General features: G+C 50.2%; 1 pseudogene; it reads left to right on the forward strand.

The window, feature by feature from the left end:
• Window positions 1-4,105: 4,105 nt before the first annotated feature.
• LOC147414413 (tektin-3-like) lies at window positions 4,106-11,142 on the forward strand (annotated as a pseudogene).
• Window positions 11,143-19,853: the final 8,711 nt, after the last annotated feature.

A 19,853-nucleotide genomic window follows, 5' to 3' on the forward strand; every position in this document is an offset into this window, starting at 1 on the left:
GTGCTCTTCTCCCTGGATTTCCTCCACAGTTTCTAATCCACAACTCTCAGCCAAAATAGGCTTTGTTACCCGCAGGCTACTCTTTTCCCTGATTTGAGTTTCAGATATTTCTCTGGTGCTTAAAAAGCTGCTTTTGGCACCCTTTTCAGAACTGGAGCCGAGGTGGTTTTGCTCTCCCACCTTCACGGAGGAGCTCGGGTGCAGTTATGTGACCCCCACGCCTCCCGCCTGCCTTTCACCACTGTGCATCTCCCCGCTCTGCTTTTGGGGAACGGGTCAGATAATTTGTCCAGAGACACAGCAGCCCAGATCACAGACCTACAAACCCGAATCAGAAGATCGCCTCTAACGGCAGGCTAGATCGCAGCCCTTGGGGACAAGACCCTTCTCGCTCTGTGTTTGCACAGCCCAGAGCGTGACGCCATCAGCACTACCAGGGTCCTCCCGTTTCAGTGCCTGTTCTCAGGCTAAAGCCTGAAATAACTGGGGAAGGACCCTCTCCAGGAAACATCCCTGATGTCGCTGCGTGACTGGTGTGTGATGCCCTGATGCTGCATGAGGCTGTGTCATGGTGGAGCTCCTGGGGACACTGTGCATCTTCTCACCTGGGGTGCCAGCGCCTGGTGCACCCACCCGCCCCAGTGGAGCCTCTGCTGGGCCACGGGCTGGCCCAGGAACACCAGTGCAGGCACTGGGTTGCCCATGAGGGCACTACTTTGCCCATCAGGAGCACTGGGTGGCACACGGTTGCCCATGGGTGGCACTAGGATGCCCAACGGCTGTACTGGGTTGCCCGTTGATGGCACCGGGGGTTGTCCAGGGACAGGATCAGGTTGTCCAGCAAAGGCAGTAGGTTGCACAGAGTCTGCACTAAGTTGCCCAGGAGTGGCACTGGGTTGCCCACTGAGGGCAGTGAGTTCATAGGATCATAGAATCACAGAATGGTTTGGGTTGGAAGGGACCTCAAAGATCATCTTGTTCCAACCCCCCTGCCATGGGCAGGGACACCTCTCACCAGACCAGGTTGCTCAAGGCTCCATCCAGCCTGGCCTTGAGCACTGCCAGGGATGGAGGATCATAGAATATCTCAAGTTAGAAGGGACCCATAAGGATCAGCGAGTCCAACTCCCTGCTCCTTGCAGGACTACCTAAAACTAAACCCCATGACTGAGAGCATTGTCCAGCTGCTCAACACTTGCCCAACAGCTGCACCTGCTTGCCCAGGGGCTGCACAAAGCTGCCCAGCGAGAGCGGTAGGTTGCCCAGGGCAGGAACTAGGGTGCCATACGAGGGTATTTTCTTGCCCAGGGCTGGCCCTGGGTTGCCCATCGAGAGCGCTGTGTTGCCCGAGGGCTGCATCAGGTTGCCATGGCAGCTGCAGGGAGTCGGCCCGGGCAACACCCGGTCACCCGCTTCTTATGTCACTGACGGCACCCGGGACGCTGCAGTGCCTGGCAGAGCTGCCACCGAGCCTGGCAGCACAGCAGTGAGCAGCAGCCCCCGGGGCACCCTCAAGCCTCCGCAGTGCACCCCGCATCCAAGCAGCTAAGGGTGAGCAAGGGGAGGACTAAAAAAGCAGAGATATTTCTCCTGATCTTCTGCATTATCTCTTATGTCGCCTAAGTGTACCCCAGCTAGGTGGTTGGGGGCTCCCGTGGTGTGTCTGTGTTCAGGGGTGGCAGAAAGTAGCACCCTGGGATGACTTATCCCAAGAGGGTGCAGGGACATTTATTTCAGCTGGAAATGCAGGGGAAAGTAACCCTGGTCCATTCCCAAGTTCTTAAATATGTGTCTGTCAGTGGCTGAAAGGGAATAATTTATTTGCAGGGGTAGGAGCCAGGGAAGCAGTCTCCCACTCTCGGAATGCTGTTTCTCACGTATAAATAAGTGGCACGGAGTTAAGGAAAGTGCAGTCGCCTGTCCCTAGCAGGGACAAAAGGGCTGAAGTGACTGGTTTGTGGGAACCGACACACACAGTGGTTTTTGTTGGACCTGAGCACAGACGTTTCATCCTCAGCTCTGCCAAACTGGCTCGGAGGGTTGTGTTTGTGAAAGTTTTTCTGCTAAATTTGAGGGTGTGAGTTTCCCGCTGCCTATCCCACAGCCTCTTCAGCCAGGCTGGATCCTGGGGCGAGACTCGGTGCCCACAGCTATGCTGCTCTCAAGTCAGGTACTGGGGCAGCCCATGCCAGCATGGCCAAAATTGCTCAAGGCTTGCAAATACTGTCCTCAAAGTTCAGTGATTTCCCAGCTGCGGGCTGTACACTTTTGCCCTCTGACTCATCCCTATTTTTCTCCGATTTGCCCGAACTGAAGGTCCTGTTATTCTCCTGTATTCGCCGTTCTCTAATTTAATAGCTGCATTCTGAGACATTGTTCATCTGAATGCACCAAACTGCTACAGGCACAGGTGACGCAAGAAGTCTCTTAGGTCACCTGTCCCCATAGCTAGATGTTGGAAAACGTGCAGTTTAATGAGTCAATGGGCTGCGAGCGTCCGGCATGAAGGAGGGTTACCCTCGGTGTACAGCAACAGCAGCTCCCAGGCAGAGCCTGCCTGTCTCCGTGTGCCTCCCATCCATCGCCTTTTAAGCCTTTAGGAAGGAAAGTAGGAAACTGTGACTCCTTCGTCCTGCCCTTGTGTAGAGAGAGGCATTCTTTGTTGCAGAGGTGACTAAAATGAAAGAAACTCTCTTTCCCAAGGGTTTAATGATTTTAAAAATAAGGCAGTCTCTCTCAGCTCGCCTACACATGCAAAGTGATTAGGGTAGCCCAGGAGGAGCAATTAAACCTCTAGCCACGTGATCGCTTCTGTCGATGCTTTGTTCTAGAATAAAAGTGAGTTTATTTCATGCAAACATCCCATTTTTAAAGGAATAAAGTTGATTTCATGCTGTGACAAATAGGATTTAGCACATGCTTCAGGTCAATCTCCCCTCCCACCCAGGGATCTTGTTGTAGCACACCAGCGTCCCAATCTTTCACTGCGGCTCCGAGCCAGGCTGGGAGCAGTGGGGATGGGATGGTGTTAGGGGAAGGACACATCCCTGCAACACAGCACCTGGCTACAACAGCTATAGGGACTTATTCTGCCCGTGGGTGACACCTGTAACCATACAGAAACTTCACACCGAGCACAGCATACCCTCCTGAGTGTTTGTCCTTAGATGAGGTGTGTCAGGTACATTCGGTGGCCCCTCTGCATTATATTTCTGATAAAATTGACTGATAACCTTAATCTGAAAAGAGCAATGGCACCCACATGCCTTACACAGTTATTGGTAGCAAAATCTTCCTGTGTGACTCTTCCCCTTAGGGTTACTGCAAGGCTGGTGTTTACGAGCTGCTCTGAAAAGACTTTGTGGGATATCTCCTTTCCAAGTGCATTTGTTTTACAGCAGGTGAGCCAGAGATGTTTTTCTTCCTTTGCAAGTCCAGAGATGGCTGTTCTTTTTAGGTTGAAATGGGGGGGGGTGGGGGGGGGTGGGTGCAGGGGTGGGGTGAAATTTGGATATAGTCCAAATTTAAGCAAAGCTCAGCTCACCTGCGGACACCTCACTCAAGCTTTTACTGCAAGTGAAAATAGAGATGATGAGGATGGATTCCCTCACCCACAAACCACGCTGGGTTGGTAGCAGCTGTGCATCCAAAGCTATCACGGCTGGTAATGGAACTTTTAAAGAGGAAATTACAGCAGGAATACTATAAGATCAGCAAAAACGCTGGCCAAAAGAAACAAATGAACATCAGAGAATCAGCAACTACAGTTTCATTGGACGGACAGACAAAATGAAGGCACAGTATCTGTCATTCTCCTTAGTAGCCATGATTTGTTTCTCTCTACATTCCAAGACCTGATGAGAGATACTGACAACAAAGTAAAATCCTTATATATAAAAATGCTTGGGATGCTGTCAGAAGGGATTTGCTTTCAAGAGTTTTAGGCCTGTCCAGGCGATGTGTGGGTGCTGTGTGCATCGCTCTTCGTATTTTAAGTTGCGTGTGTCGCTGTAAGAAGTAGCGCAAGTGCAGGAGCTTACTGAGTGAGGTTGTCTTCTTCTGTCTCCTTTGTGCAGGACACATACCTGAATAGCGGCGTTCAAGAATGGAGCTGGTTGGATCTCCCTTAACTGCAACATATGCCCATCCAAGATCAACACCTACCAAGTTTCTGCCTGCCATCAGCACCATGGCTTCAAGCTATAAGAACCGTTTTCCTTACTACCCCTTGCCTCAGAGCTTCAGCCTCCCCCGGATGCCCAGAGCCTACTACAAAGCAGCTGCCATCAACCCAACTTTGGCTCCCTTTTCCAAAAGCTCCCAGGGGTTACCCCCAAGCAAGATGCTTCCTTTTGTTTCCAACAGAACAACCCTCTTCAGCCGGTACACCTCTGACGACTGGTACATGTCCAATCTGACCAACTACAAAGAGTCGGAGACTACCCGGCGCAATGCCGAGTGTCTGAGAGTCGATACCTCCCGTCTGATTCACGATAAATATCAGCAGACAAAGAAGACCCAAGTAGAAAGCACCAAAAACCTGGGAGATCGTGTCCAAGAGATAGAATTTTGGAAGTCAGAGCTCTGCCATGAGCTGGATGAGATGATCGGGGAAACGAACGCACTCACAGACTTGAAGAAAAGACTGGAGAGAGCCTTGGCTGAGACAGAGGCCCCTCTCCAGGTAAGCACCCTGTCCGGTGGGCTGCAAGCTGTAGCCTACTGCTGAAACATCTGCAGCCATTCAGACGCCCAATTAAGTTTCATTGCAGCTCCGTAACATCTAGAAAGTTTTTATTAAGAGACCATTAGTTAAGTTAGTAATAAACAAATGCCTTGCCATCTGCTGCCTCCCCTATCAGTACGTACTGAGCACACCAGAACAGTATTTGCTTAACCAAATATTTTTATAAGTGGTACATCCAAAATCCTGGTTTGGGAGACAAAAGCCCATGCCCTCCTACGAGGCTCTGGCGAGGTCAGCCTCAAGCCTGACACAGGTCCCTGCCTTCAGCTGTGGCTGCGCCAGGGACACGTGTGCTCCCCCACGTTGATTTAATGCTGATGTTGCAGCTCGGCTGCTCGTTGTCAGCTAAACCAGCTGCCCTGGGCACTTTTTTTCCCGTGCTGTCGTCTCTGTGCCCACCTACAATTTCATTTCTTACATTACTTGACATGGGGACCATCCCTGTAGGGATTTGCAACCAGCAGTGATGGCATGTCCCCAACAGGTCACTCAGGAGTGCTTGCTTCACCGGGAGAAGAGGATGGGCATTGACCTGGTCCATGATGATGTGGAGAAACAGCTCTTTGTGGTAAGTTTGTCAACACAGATCATGTGTTATTTTTACCTAAACTACTCTGAACAGGTTTTGCAGCCCTGTTCCCTCTCTGGCTCCTTAGTGCCTGTGAGGTGCTAAACTCTTCAAACCCCCAAAACCTGCAGGGCCAGGGGACGACGTTCCCCCACGCAGCAGCGTGCCCACACGGTGTGGGTAAGACTTGCCCTGCCAGAGGCAGGAATAGCTGAAAACCAGCTGTGTGTTTGTGTAGCCTATCAGGGTCCTCTGTCCCTCTTCAAGGAGCTTGTGGGACTCTCCTGCCTTTCAGAGCCCTGCCGGCACAGGATCTATAAGTATCTGTCACATACATGTGATATATCTCTATATATCTGTGTCACATACATATATATTACGCACACATGCACACACACAGATATGGAGAAGGCAGTGTCTGCCCGACAGCTTGTCTGGTTTTCCCAACTATGTTACTTGGTCTAATAAAAGATATTACATCTACCCCCAGCTTTGCTTTGCTCAGAGCAGCGTGGCCGCAGTAAGACTGTGTGTGCTTAGGCAATGCATTTTATAGCAGTCCTAAAACCGCGCACTCCTGCCTGCCTTTATATAGGCTGCTTTAAATTATGAATAAAAAGCAAACACGATGAGAGCTGGCACAGAAGATGGGATCCTATCGCAGGGTACAACAAAATACAATCACTGCAAAGGCATCGCGAAACTGGGAAGGAAACTGCAGCCCCTGGGACTGTGAAGCCACTGCTCTGTTAGAAGATTTTTTCTTATGAGTCAGGCCCTAAAAAAATTGAAAGATTAGTTTAAGGGTCATGAGATTTTAAGAAAATAATTGGAGCTGGTTATCTCCATAATGGCATTTTGGATTTTAAGTGTTTCGGACATATTTAGGCCATGCTTTTCAGCTGGCTCCTGCAGACAGGAGGGCTTAAAAATTATGGTTTTGGAGCACTAATCACCTGCCTCCAGTAGCTGGGGCTTCACAAACGCGATAGATTTGTGCTGAAGTCAAGTGAGCTGAGAGCAGCACATGCCTTCCTCCGGTGGAGCTGGATGTTTCTTAGAAATGGCTTAGAAAGTTACACCAAACTCAAGTCCGTCTCCTCTTGTCCCAGATGGATGGGATTTCTCCTGGGGAAGAAAACATTTGGGGAGCAAAAAGGGCAGATGCTGATTGGGGATGGGGATGTGTAGCGCTGCTGGTCCAGAGAACCTCTATGCCTGTTCATATCAGGTCAGGATCTGTCCCTGTCTCCTATAGTGGAACTAATCATCACTTGACATTGATGTCAAGATGAGAAAACACTTGGCAACCCACCCTGAAAGTGAAGTGGGAGGCCATGGCTGTGGCCACAGCACCCTCCCATCCCCTCCTGGTCGCTGCGCCCAGGCTCAGCTGCACAAGTGAGCGCTCTGGGGTTGGGGGGCACTTTCTCCACTCCCTGCCAGTTTGCTTTGTCCTTGCTGTGTGCACGGTTGGAGAGGCCTGAGGGGATGAGTGTGACCAGGACAACTGAGCATGGATACTGATGGGGTCATGTTTTGCCTTTGCCCAGGAAGCCGACGTCATCAGATCCTGCCAGGAGAGGATGCAGCAGTACCTGGATAAGGCGAAAGCCCAGCTCGCGTAAGGAGGAGCTCCTTCTCTCATGCTGCATTTGCAGCTGCGATGTGAAACCCCGGCAGACCCCCACCTCTGCCCACACCCTACAGCCGTAAAACCTGGGCAGGCTCCATGGGAAGCGGGCAGTGGCGCCCACAGGAGCACGTAGCTGCCCAGGTGGGAGGAAACCATTCCACCCATACATCCCCACCCATGGCTCTTGTTTGTGTGTTGAAGGTCCAACAGGGCAGCCCAGCATGAGCTGGAGAGGGACCTGGCCAACAAGCAGACAGCCTACCGCATCGACGACAAGTGCCACCACCTGAGGAACACCTCCGATGGCATCAGCTACTTCCGAGGGGTGGAGCGGGTTGACGCCACGTGAGTGCACGCTGGGCAGCACGAGAGCACCGAGCTGTCCCTGGGATGCGCGGTGCCTCGCCCTGGCAGGGAACGGGTTGTCCCCAGCCCACTGTAAAGGCATGTGTCTCTGCATGGCACATCCATCCTGCCTGGAAACACCCATCTTGGAGGGGCCGTTTCTCCCTGCTCACCATAAAGGGAGAACAACCCTCTGCTTTCAGCTGGATGCTGAACACGCAGTGGGTGAAAGCGAGTCCCACCTAATTACACATTATATCAGGGTTCAGAGATCAGCCTGAAAATGAACTCAGCCCAACACCTCTGCACAGCTCATTAAGTTTATGCGTATTTTCAAAGATGTGTCAGTGCTTGCATGAGCGCTCTTGGTTGACGTGACGTCTGGGGGGTTCACCCCTGCATGGAGAGGGCCTGGCAGGGAGCCGAAATGACACAGAAGATAAAGAAATAGAGAGCATGGTCCTGGGATACGGTTCAGCTGCTTTTGGGTGCCAGGAATTCAGCTTCGGCTCTGCAGTAGATGAATGGTGACCTAAACCAGCACTCGCAGAGATATGCGCTAAGTGGCAAAGGGCTGAGGGAATATATCTGCTGCTCACAAGGACGCGTGCAGTTTATGGAGGGGCATAGATTGATTCAATCTTTCTAATATTTGAATAATTATTCACAGCTCAGACATATTGCAAATGAATTGCAAAGGATTGATGCTAAAATTCAGAGGGGGGCAAAATGTGCCGAGAACCAGCATGTTTTAAATGGGGCTTATGTGGTATTTAAGTCTTTTGTTGACCTTGTTCTGGCCTACTGCACAGGCGTGAACTTCATCGTGAATGCACAGACAGGGAAATGAATATTATCTAATGCTTGTTCAGTTTAGTATGAAACTGAGATAAGTTATGAGCAAAATTAATTGACTGCAATCTGCGCGTCGACGTGAAGCTGGGAATCACTTGGCACTTAGATGGCTCGAACGTGTAAATATGAGGTCTGACTAAAATCTTCATTTTTCTGGGGGAATCTTTGCTTTGTCTGGGCTTTCATAAGTACCACAGTTGTCTTCATGAACATGTCATCATTTCATAAGCATATCGAACAAATGGTGTCCAGGTGTTTTACCTTCATGTGGTCAAATTAAGAGCGTAGCTTTAACCTGCATTTAATCCACACTGCTCCCATGGCATGCCTGGCCATGGCCAGCTTCAGCAGCATGGGCTTACTGGAGGCCTCTCCTTCCTCCTCCCCAGGATCTCGGTGCCAGAGTCGTGGGCCAAGTTCTCGGACGACAACATTCTCCTCTCCCAGAGCGAACGGGCGGCCTCCGCCAAGCTGCGGGACAACCTCGAGAACCTGCTGGTGGTGACGGCCAACGAGATGTGGCGCCAGTTCAACAGGGTGAACGTCGCCTTTGCCAACCGCATCGCTGAGACAGCTGACGCCAAGAGCAAGATTCAGACTCACCTGGCCAAGGTAGCCTGAACCCCTCCCTTTCGGTGTGACACCGTCACTTCCCAGTGACACACAGACCTGGCCCAAGAAGAGGAACGGTTGCCACAAGGAGCTGGTTATAGTATCATTATCTGTTTGAAATTCCAAGTACTGGGGACATTCTCCTTGGAGCAGGACAAGTTGGCACTGTAACTTCCTCTCAAGGGATCCTTTATTTCCCTAGTGCCCAGCAGCAAAGGGATTTCAAGCAGTAGGTGGAAATGCTGTTTGCATCTCCTGGTAGTTACTTCAGAAGTGCTGGCTGCCCTGCAGAAAGTCTTTGCTGGGCCTCTACTGGGGTGCCTGCCGGGGGGTTTGCAGGCTCCCTTCTCCTCCAAGGACATGCTTTCAGGCTCAGTGCTCCAGGTTTGCTGCATGGTCAGCCGTGTGTTTCCCGCATGGCTCTGCCAAGCAGGGGAAGTGGAGATCAGTGATGGGCACCTGGCTCGGACTGCTGGGTCTCATGGAAAGCTTCCTGAAAAGAGCTTGACACGGTATCGATTAACTGAGCAGAGACTGGGCTTGCAGCTCTGCAGGCTGATGTCACGTCTTTAAATGAGGATCCATTAAAAACTTTCCCTCTATGAGTTGCTATTGATGGATGATCAATTCCTGCAAGCAGTAATTTTGGGTAGCTGGTAATTCAATAGATCCATCACTGCTCCAAAATCTCCTCCGATGTGACAGCAACAGCAAAGAGAGGCTTTTCCTTGAAAAGAAATCTGCTGGATCTGTGCCTTGGCATGTGTCAGAGCGACAGGGGTCTGAGCCCAGGGTCTGCTTATTCAACTTGTTTTTTTCTGCAGATGGACAGGAGAAAAGGGAAATGATGTGGTCACTTGAGAATATATCATTTAATTTATGAATGCGGTTTTTTCATGCCAGACACTGCAGGAAATCTTCCAGATCGAGATGAACATAGAAGCCATCCGAAAAGCCATTAGGGACAATGGGCTAGTGTTAAAAGTGGCTCAGACCCGGCTGGATGAGCGCACGCGGAGACCCAATGTGGAGCTGTGCCGGGACACTGCCCAGCTCCGGTAAGGCAGGACCCAGGGCTGGGAGGGTCCTTGAGGAGTGACTGGTCGTAGCGCTCAGGAGCATCACTGGATGACAAAATTAATCTTTTTTTTTTTTTTTTCCCCAAAGAGTCATTCCATAAGTGCACTGGTATAATCAAGAGCAATGATTAGGTATCCCGGCCTCGGGGTGGTAGAAGAGCTCTGCACCCACGAAAGAGGCTGTACCCATGGCCGGGTACAGCCTGATACCACCCCGTGAAGGGATGGATTTTTCCCACTTGGGTAAACCTCACCTACTCTCCTGCCTGCTTCCCAGCTGTTGGATGGCTTAGTTTTGCAGTATAAGCCCTTTAATCTCTGACAGGCTTGTGTTGAGAGCACTTAGCTGCTTCCTTTTGGGTCACTGCAAGAAAGGATGCACCATGTGGAGAAGCAGTAAGGGCTGTCCTCACCTCCCCTGAGGACACTGGAAATCCTTTCAAGGACATAGTGAGCCCTTTGGGACTGCACCCCAAGGGGCCGTGGAGGAGCAGGCTGCCCTGAGTGCCCAACAGCACCCCATGTGAGGGGTGAGGCACCCCAAACCTCACCCCTCCTCCTAGGAGCCCTCTGGGAATGACTCCACGTGAAGCTTTTTAGAAGCCATATAAACCCAGCCCTTGCATGCCATTGGGTTTTTCCATCCTCCACTTGTTTCACATTCACTTTTAGCCTCTCCCAGCTCCCCCATTTTGCTGTGTGTGCATCCGTGGGTGTGGGGAGGAACGCTGCACAGGGAGATCCGGGTGGGTGAACCAACAAACCCGCAAAACCAAACAGGAACAGGAAACCACAGCTGCTCATCCCTCTTCTCGGTGGCACAAGCTGCTCCAGGAGATGAGGCTGCACATCGCCGAAGCCTTAGAGCAAACTTAACCATGCCTGCCCACGGAGGTCTGGAGGAGCTCTGCCCTCGCCTTTCCCGTGCATCTGCCAGAAATGAGGGGTTGAGTTACTCCGAGCACACTGAAGGGGGAAATCCTGTCCCCAAGGGGCCCATCACCAACGCCGTGCTAGAAACCACCCCCGTGACGGGACTGTTAATGGGCATTTCTTGCTGTTTTCCAGCCTCGTCAATGAGGTCCATGAAATCAATGAGACGATCCAGAGCCTTCAGCAGCGGCTGAGAGACGCCGAGAACATACTGCAAATGCTGGTGCATGCCAAGTCGATCTTGGAGCATGACCTGGCCACCAAAGCCAACTCGCTGTTCATTGACCAGGAGAAGTGCATGGGGATGCGCAAGACCTTTCCCAACACTGCACGGCTGCTGGGTTACTTTTAGGCTGGGCTCAGCTGAACCCACGCTATCTGTTGCAGGAGTATTCCCAGTTTTGCTAGGACGCATTCCCAGTTTTGCTAAGATGCTTTGAAAATACATGATTAGACTTTCACTTCCTCATGAAAGCCCTGAGTAGAAATTAAACGATCACTTTGTGTGTTACATGGTCTACCAGGATTTTTTATTCCTTTGGTTTTTCACTTTCCGTTGCTTTTCCACGGTGTGCCAGAAAGTAGCTGAAAATATCCTGTGTGTGACTAAGAGTAAATCCACCCACAGCGATACATTCCTACCCTTTCAGTCTGTGATTTTAGGAGAAAAACTCTCATGTCCTCCTCGCTTTGAGCCTGTCTGATGCGGAAAAAGCACAAGGGGAAGTAAAGCTAGTTGTCAGAGTAATTAGCTGTTGACATCTTTAATGTATTTTTAATGGTTCAGGAGAAGAAACACAAACTATCTAGTAAAGCATTACAGTATGTTCTGTTCCTAAACAGAAAAACTTGCATTTTAAGCTGATGTCTAGTGATCATTTTCTTGCTTTTGAAAAATTTTAAATGTCATCTAAAATGTCAGTGCTGGGGTCTTAAAACAAAGAAGTGCTTTTGGCTAGCTAATTGAAGAAAATGCTGCGGTTTTAATCTTGGTGAGTATGGATTGGTTCCTAATTTAACCTCTTGCAAGTAGTTTGTTGGTGGAAGCACCAAAGCACTTTGAAGATAAAGGAACAAATCAGTCCTTAAGTCAGCCACCTCGACTGCCATAGTACCTGCTCTCTGGCTGTAAATTTTACCAAGTGTTTGAATTTTCAGAGGATAAGTCTTTAATCAATCTGAAGTTCAGTGTGACAGTCACTTTGCAAATTGTCCCGTCAGACTCACGTGTCAGACACTCTCGACTCTTTTAACCTAAGCAGAGCTGAGCTCAGCCTAAAGCCTGTAGGCACCAAGAATCCTAAAGGAGCAGAAGTTCAAGTCCCTTCTCTTCCCTCGGGAATCCAGGGCATGGACCTCCTGGCCCAGCGTGGGGACTCTCAGGAGCTGAGAGCATCTTCTCTCGTCTCGTACCCCCAGATGACTCCAGCTCACAGCACAGGTCCAGACAGACCTGCCTGCCCTCCCTGCTCTCCCAGGGGCAGCCCCCGAGAGCTGTAACCTGTGCCAAGGTCCTGCCCTGGCCCCAGCATCTTGGCAGGATCTCTCTTCAGAGCTGCAGCCCTAAACAGGAAGCAATTGTCTATTTTTTTTTTTTTTCTTTCTTTTTTACTAGCACTTTTGTCTCACAGAGACTAAAGATAGGTTTCCTCTACTTTGTGTGTATCTTGGAGCCAGAGTCTGTCGGAGACAGCAGCCACCCTTTCTAAAGAGACGATATAACCGCAAGCAAGAAAAACTGTCCAGCTCATCGCACCTTCCCTTTCTGCACTTATCTCCCTCCCCAAAATAAGCCGATGGCATGCTGAACTCATAGGGACTTCCAGTTTTTGTTGGCACCCTCGCTAGCCTTTGTGCTGCTTTGAGCTGTTACTCTCCCTGTGTTCCTTTACTGAAAGCTTTCATAAACCCTGGTGATTTTGGCTGCTCGGCTGTTTTGAAGCCCCGCTCCAGATGGCTGGTTTTCAGGCAGAGCTGCCTGTTTTCTGTTTTGAGAATTGGGTCCCGTGAATTGTCTCGAGCTGAGCGCTGGGAAACGGAGGCACCCCAGTCCCTTTCTGAAAGACTCATGCTTTTAAGTGACTTGAGCGAAATCCTGGCATCAGCGACAGCTTCACATTCATTTCATTTCCACCTTCATTTTTGAGTCACATAAAAAGATACCTGAGCTCTGTTGTACTATGAGGGCACACCAATATCAGCACCCAAACTCTCCTATTTTCTCCAATTTTGCTTTCAGAGTCCCCCATCTTTCCCCCTAGCCCAACTCCTTTAAGGCTTTCTCCTAATTGACAGTGTTTATGTGGTGTTGCAATTATCCAGCTCTAAATTTTATCTTCCCGTCCTACCCTCTTGATGCTTCTTTACACAAGATAGGCTGTGGGAGCGTAGCTCGCTGAAAACAGGCATGGAATGCTAGAGGGCCTGCACAAGGAAAACTCTGTTGAACAGTTTGTCTAAGCTAACATAGTAGGCCTCAAGGACGCTTCGACCTTGAGGGTCAGAATAGAAGAATTAGAAGCTAACATCCGTATGAGGCGAAACGCATTAGTATTAATAGTAAAGTGATAGGTAGAAGCAGATGACTGATGTATGTATAGCACAATTGGAGTTTATGAAAAACTGCAAGTCATGATGACTTTGGAAAATTATCCTATTTAAGAAAGTGCATCTGCACAATAAAAGGAGTTTCCTGATATAACTCATATTGAGTCTTTTGTGGATTCTCCAACTCCCGTCTCCGCAATTGGCAACGCATTTCTTTCCTCCATTTGAGCCATGACCAGAGGAATTTCAGTTGCAGCTTCTCTAATTTCTTTCACAAATACTTTCCCCTTTCCTGCAGCAGATTTCCCAGACATTAGAGAATTCCCAGGTCCCTTTGGGCTTTGATTCTCTCCATGCCAGTTTTCCGTAAGTTGACAATATTGATGTTACTTCTGGTAGCTGACACTCTAAAATCTCCCTCAAGCAATTTAGTCATCTAACCCTATGTGTGCTTCAGTTTGAGTCTGTTTTTTCCCCCTCTCACAGTGTGTCCTATGCCCATCCCATGGCAGGAGCCAGCCCTGCCACAAAACTCCTGTAAAATGGGTCTCTAGGGAGAGGGTTTGGGGTGAAATTCTAACAGACACATGGCTTGTGGCAGGGTCTCCTGCACAGGGATGGATTTTCCTCCCATGACTGAGCTGCTGGTGAGTAAAGCTGCTCGGTTCAGTCACTGCAGGGTTGGTTTTGGGGTTGTAGCCGAGCAGCCTTTATCTTTGACGTACACCAGGTGCATTAAACCACTGTCCTGCCTTCCTGCTTCTGATGCATGAGATGCTTTTGCTTTCGTATCATTAAATGATTTGCTTTCATAGATCACTTCTATATAGCATCCCCGGCTGCCTCAGCTGCCTTTCTGCACTGATGTGATGTTTCCTTTCTTTAAATGCCTTCAGTCCGAAGAACGACGTGCCCGCTTTTATCGCTCTTTATTGCTGCTTTATTGCTGGCTTTATCAGCCAAGTTGCTAGGAAAGTTAGTTTGTGGAAATTCCTTTGCCTCCCACAGCTATATTCCCACCCTCCTGCATCATTCCAACAGACCCTGCAAAGCTGGGCTTGTAAACTAATTGTTTACTGACTGGAGGAAAGAAAATAAATTAATAAAATCAGGACAGCGTTGCTTCATGCAAGGGAAGCTTCATGTTGGTCCAGGACCCAGTTGAACAGTTGAGGCCAGTCCATCAAGAGGCTATTTAGAAAAGAGGCTTGGGTGCTCTGTTGTCCAAGAAGGGAAAAATCATTGAATGTCCTGCAGAATTCTGATAGAAATTTGGGTGAAATGAATGCTTGCCAAAAACCATGTTAACAGTGTATTGCATAACTAATGCAGATTATTATGCTCGAGGGAAAGAGACTTCCCAAAACGGCATCAGCAGTCAGAAAAAAAACCAAAACAAACTCATTGCGATTATTAAAAAAAAAAAAAAAAAAAAAGGAGAGAGAGAAAACTGGCAAAATTCTGAGGAAAATTTTGGCAGTATAGGACCATAGAAATGGCTGTGCTGGCTCAGATCAAAGTCCAGAAAGCTCCAGATTCAGCCTCTGACAGAGCCAACAGGAGACGCTTAGATAAAAGCACCAGAGCAAGGCAAGCACCCTGTGATACTTTCCCAGTCTACTTTCCCAGCTTCCAGCAATTAGTATCTCAAGGACTTCCTGAGCTGACAGGGCTGTCTTTGAATTTAATATCCCCCGATGGATTTGTTTCACAGGGTCTTGTTCCAGTTGTTCTTCGAGCCCGTGCAGACTTGCAGCATCCACTGTGTCCCTCAGTGGGGAGCTGCAGGGGATGGAGTATCATCACCCTCGGGGCATCGGCAGCCGCTTTTGGCACCCTGGAGGAGATTAAAAAAGGGCTCAGGCCTTGGACCGCTGAAGCCAAAAGTGTAAAACTCAATAGCTCGGACAAAAATGTAGCTCAAAGCTGTTTTAGATCTGTGTCCTCTGTAGGTTCAACACAGGAGATCACAGCGGGTTGGCTCCTCTTATATGCTGTCAGCATGCAGGAGATGAGCGCGAATCACAATTTCTGAAAGTATCTGAATATGTTCTGACACAGTCATGTCCCCGCCAGGAAGCTTGGTTGGGATTTTTTTGGTTTTGGAGTCAGTGGGTGAATGTTGGTTTCGTTGAAGCCAGTGGGCTTTTCTCCAGTGCTTTCAGTCTGACTCTATCAGTGACGACAACTGGCTTAGAGTCGAAAGTAAAAAGTTGGATGAAGTCGGGTTTTGGGCATGAACGCAGACAGGACTAAAATATTTTAGAAATTTTTCTTGGTTTGGTGGAAAAGAAATGGCAGGAAAAGTAAGTCAATGTCTCCAAGATGTATTAGACCTCTTGTTTTAGAAGTTTGCTGAAGTTAAATGTCTCCCCTTCTGTTTTTCTTCTGCTTGAAATGGCTTTTCAGATAGCCATTCCACCAGTTTTATCAGAAAAGGTCCAAGACCACTCTTTCAGTGCATTTTGATCCAAACGGCGTTTTACGCTGGAGAAAAGGCCCATTCCTCTCACAGCCCTGCTGCGTGGTAGCCGTGAGGCTCAGTAACCCGCAGCGGCACCCCTTCCTGGGGCATGCGTCTGCCTCCTCCCCGGCCGCCTGGCTGAGACCCAGCCGCGCTCGGTGCACATCCCTCCGTGTGCTGGGGAAAGGGCAAGAGCCTGGCAGCCCTCTGAGCCCTGCTCTCGCTGCCAGCTGGGGGCCAGCTCTCAAAGTGGAGAGCATTCCCCCAGCCCTTCAGCTGGAAATACTTATTTAGTAGTTATTTTCTCTCTGGGTGTGTGTATTTTTATATATTTTTATTTGTTTGTTTGTTTGTTTGGAGGAGCATTATAGGTTCTCCATAAAATGTGAGTCAAACCATATATTGCTCTCCTTACTTCCCTAGTCGCACAGTTGTCTGAAACGAGGATTTTTTTCCCCGTTGTTCTGTCCCCAGCCCCACGTGAGCTGCGGGCTCGCTGATGGCAATGCAGGTTTCTGCCCCTTCCCCTTTGCATTTCAAATCCTCCGTTGCTAGTGGTCTGAATCAACAGGGTAGGGAAGAGGACGGAAATCCCTAAAATTGTGATGACAGAGCAAAGTCTTGGGGTTAAACAAGTTCATCCCCAAGAAAATCTTGTCTTTTTGTGTAGTTTGAAAATGCTTTTTTGAAGAGTGGTTTCATTCACCCGGCCCGGGGAAGGGGATGGTGTAGTGTATGCTGGACCGATGGTGGCAGAGCCCGTGATGGGCTGGTTCAGGTGATGCCGCAGACACAGGTAAATGAGGCTTAGACCCTTCTCAGCAAAGTCATCAAAGTCCACCACTGCCTTGTCAGACTAGCATCTGAGCTAAAGTGATATAAACCCCACTTTCCCTCCTGAATTATCATTATTTTATTCTAGAAATTCAAGCTGAAGCATTGTAAGAGTTTTAAGTTATCCCACGGAATAGATTCAAAGTGAGAAATCCACATTTTTTTACCCAGTGTTTACACAACCTGTCAATCTTACAGTATTCTCAGCACAGCCTGTGGCAAATCTTGTTTGTACACAAAACATTTTTCAAATTTATCGTGGCGCCTGCTTTTATTTAGGCGGTGATGACCACTGCCAGCCACACTCGTATGGAGGCTGAGCTGGGGCAGCTGGGCAGCTTTCGAGCCCCTTGATGGGGAGCACTGTGCAATTCCCTGGCCTGTGCCGGGTCGGGCGGCAGTGACGTCTCTCCAGCAAAACCCCAAGGGCTCTGCTGTGGCCATCCTCACTTTCTCCTCTCCTGGCCCGGACAGTCGCCATCCGGCACCTCCTGCTTTCCCTGCAGTGCTCTCACGTGAGCTCCCTGGAGCAGCACGGCCCCCTGTCCCGAGAGCTGCCATGAGAGCACGTGCTCAGCAGATGTTTTTCCAAGGCCCTGCTCTATTAAGTTGATGCACCTTTCCAAGAAAAGAAGTGTCTGAGGAGCACGGGAGTGATGTGCTCTTCTCCCTGGATTTCCTCCACAGTTTCTAATCCACAACTCTCAGCCAAAATAGGCTTTGTTACCCGCAGGCTACTCTTTTCCCTGATTTGAGTTTCAGATATTTCTCTGGTGCTTAAAAAGCTGCTTTTGGCACCCTTTTCAGAACTGGAGCCGAGGTGGTTTTGCTCTCCCACCTTCACGGAGGAGCTCGGGTGCAGTTATGTGACCCCCACGCCTCCCGCCTGCCTTTCACCACTGTGCATCTCCCCGCTCTGCTTTTGGGGAACGGGTCAGATAATTTGTCCAGAGACACAGCAGCCCAGATCACAGACCTACAAACCCGAATCAGAAGATCGCCTCTAACGGCAGGCTAGATCGCAGCCCTTGGGGACAAGACCCTTCTCGCTCTGTGTTTGCACAGCCCAGAGCGTGACGCCATCAGCACTACCAGGGTCCTCCCGTTTCAGTGCCTGTTCTCAGGCTAAAGCCTGAAATAACTGGGGAAGGACCCTCTCCAGGAAACATCCCTGATGTCGCTGCGTGACTGGTGTGTGATGCCCTGATGCTGCATGAGGCTGTGTCATGGTGGAGCTCCTGGGGACACTGTGCATCTTCTCACCTGGGGTGCCAGCGCCTGGTGCACCCACCCGCCCCAGTGGAGCCTCTGCTGGGCCACGGGCTGGCCCAGGAACACCAGTGCAGGCACTGGGTTGCCCATGAGGGCACTACTTTGCCCATCAGGAGCACTGGGTGGCACACGGTTGCCCATGGGTGGCACTAGGATGCCCAACGGCTGTACTGGGTTGCCCGTTGATGGCACCGGGGGTTGTCCAGGGACAGGATCAGGTTGTCCAGCAAAGGCAGTAGGTTGCACAGAGTCTGCACTAAGTTGCCCAGGAGTGGCACTGGGTTGCCCACTGAGGGCAGTGAGTTCATAGGATCATAGAATCACAGAATGGTTTGGGTTGGAAGGGACCTCAAAGATCATCTTGTTCCAACCCCCCTGCCATGGGCAGGGACACCTCTCACCAGACCAGGTTGCTCAAGGCTCCATCCAGCCTGGCCTTGAGCACTGCCAGGGATGGAGGATCATAGAATATCTCAAGTTAGAAGGGACCCATAAGGATCAGCGAGTCCAACTCCCTGCTCCTTGCAGGACTACCTAAAACTAAACCCCATGACTGAGAGCATTGTCCAGCTGCTCAACACTTGCCCAACAGCTGCACCTGCTTGCCCAGGGGCTGCACAAAGCTGCCCAGCGAGAGCGGTAGGTTGCCCAGGGCAGGAACTAGGGTGCCATACGAGGGTATTTTCTTGCCCAGGGCTGGCCCTGGGTTGCCCATCGAGAGCGCTGTGTTGCCCGAGGGCTGCATCAGGTTGCCATGGCAGCTGCAGGGAGTCGGCCCGGGCAACACCCGGTCACCCGCTTCTTATGTCACTGACGGCACCGGGGACGCTGCAGTGCCTGGCAGAGCTGCCACCGAGCCTGGCAGCACAGCAGTGAGCAGCAGCCCCCGGGGCACCCTCAAGCCTCCGCAGTGCACCCCGCATCCAAGCAGCTAAGGGTGAGCAAGGGGAGGACTAAAAAAGCAGAGATATTTCTCCTGATCTTCTGCATTATCTCTTATGTCGCCTAAGTGTACCCCAGCTAGGTGGTTGGGGGCTCCCGTGGTGTGTCTGTGTTCAGGGGTGGCAGAAAGTAGCACCCTGGGATGACTTATCCCAAGAGGGTGCAGGGACATTTATTTCAGCTGGAAATGCAGGGGAAAGTAACCCTGGTCCATTCCCAAGTTCTTAAATATGTGTCTGTCAGTGGCTGAAAGGGAATAATTTATTTGCAGGGGTAGGAGCCAGGGAAGCAGTCTCCCACTCTCGGAATGCTGTTTCTCACGTATAAATAAGTGGCACGGAGTTAAGGAAAGTGCAGTCGCCTGTCCCTAGCAGGGACAAAAGGGCTGAAGTGACTGGTTTGTGGGAACCGACACACACAGTGGTTTTTGTTGGACCTGAGCACAGACGTTTCATCCTCAGCTCTGCCAAACTGGCTCGGAGGGTTGTGTTTGTGAAAGTTTTTCTGCTAAATTTGAGGGTGTGAGTTTCCCGCTGCCTATCCCACAGCCTCTTCAGCCAGGCTGGATCCTGGGGCGAGACTCGGTGCCCACAGCTATGCTGCTCTCAAGTCAGGTACTGGGGCAGCCCATGCCAGCATGGCCAAAATTGCTCAAGGCTTGCAAATACTGTCCTCAAAGTTCAGTGATTTCCCAGCTGCGGGCTGTACACTTTTGCCCTCTGACTCATCCCTATTTTTCTCCGATTTGCCCGAACTGAAGGTCCTGTTATTCTCCTGTATTCGCCGTTCTCTAATTTAATAGCTGCATTCTGAGACATTGTTCATCTGAATGCACCAAACTGCTACAGGCACAGGTGACGCAAGAAGTCTCTTAGGTCACCTGTCCCCATAGCTAGATGTTGGAAAACGTGCAGTTTAATGAGTCAATGGGCTGCGAGCGTCCGGCATGAAGGAGGGTTACCCTCGGTGTACAGCAACAGCAGCTCCCAGGCAGAGCCTGCCTGTCTCCGTGTGCCTCC

Source organism: Leptosomus discolor, chromosome 15 (assembly GCF_034619465.1).
Source record: "Leptosomus discolor isolate bLepDis1 chromosome 15, bLepDis1.hap2, whole genome shotgun sequence".
Taxonomy (NCBI): Eukaryota; Metazoa; Chordata; class Aves; order Leptosomiformes; family Leptosomidae; genus Leptosomus; species Leptosomus discolor.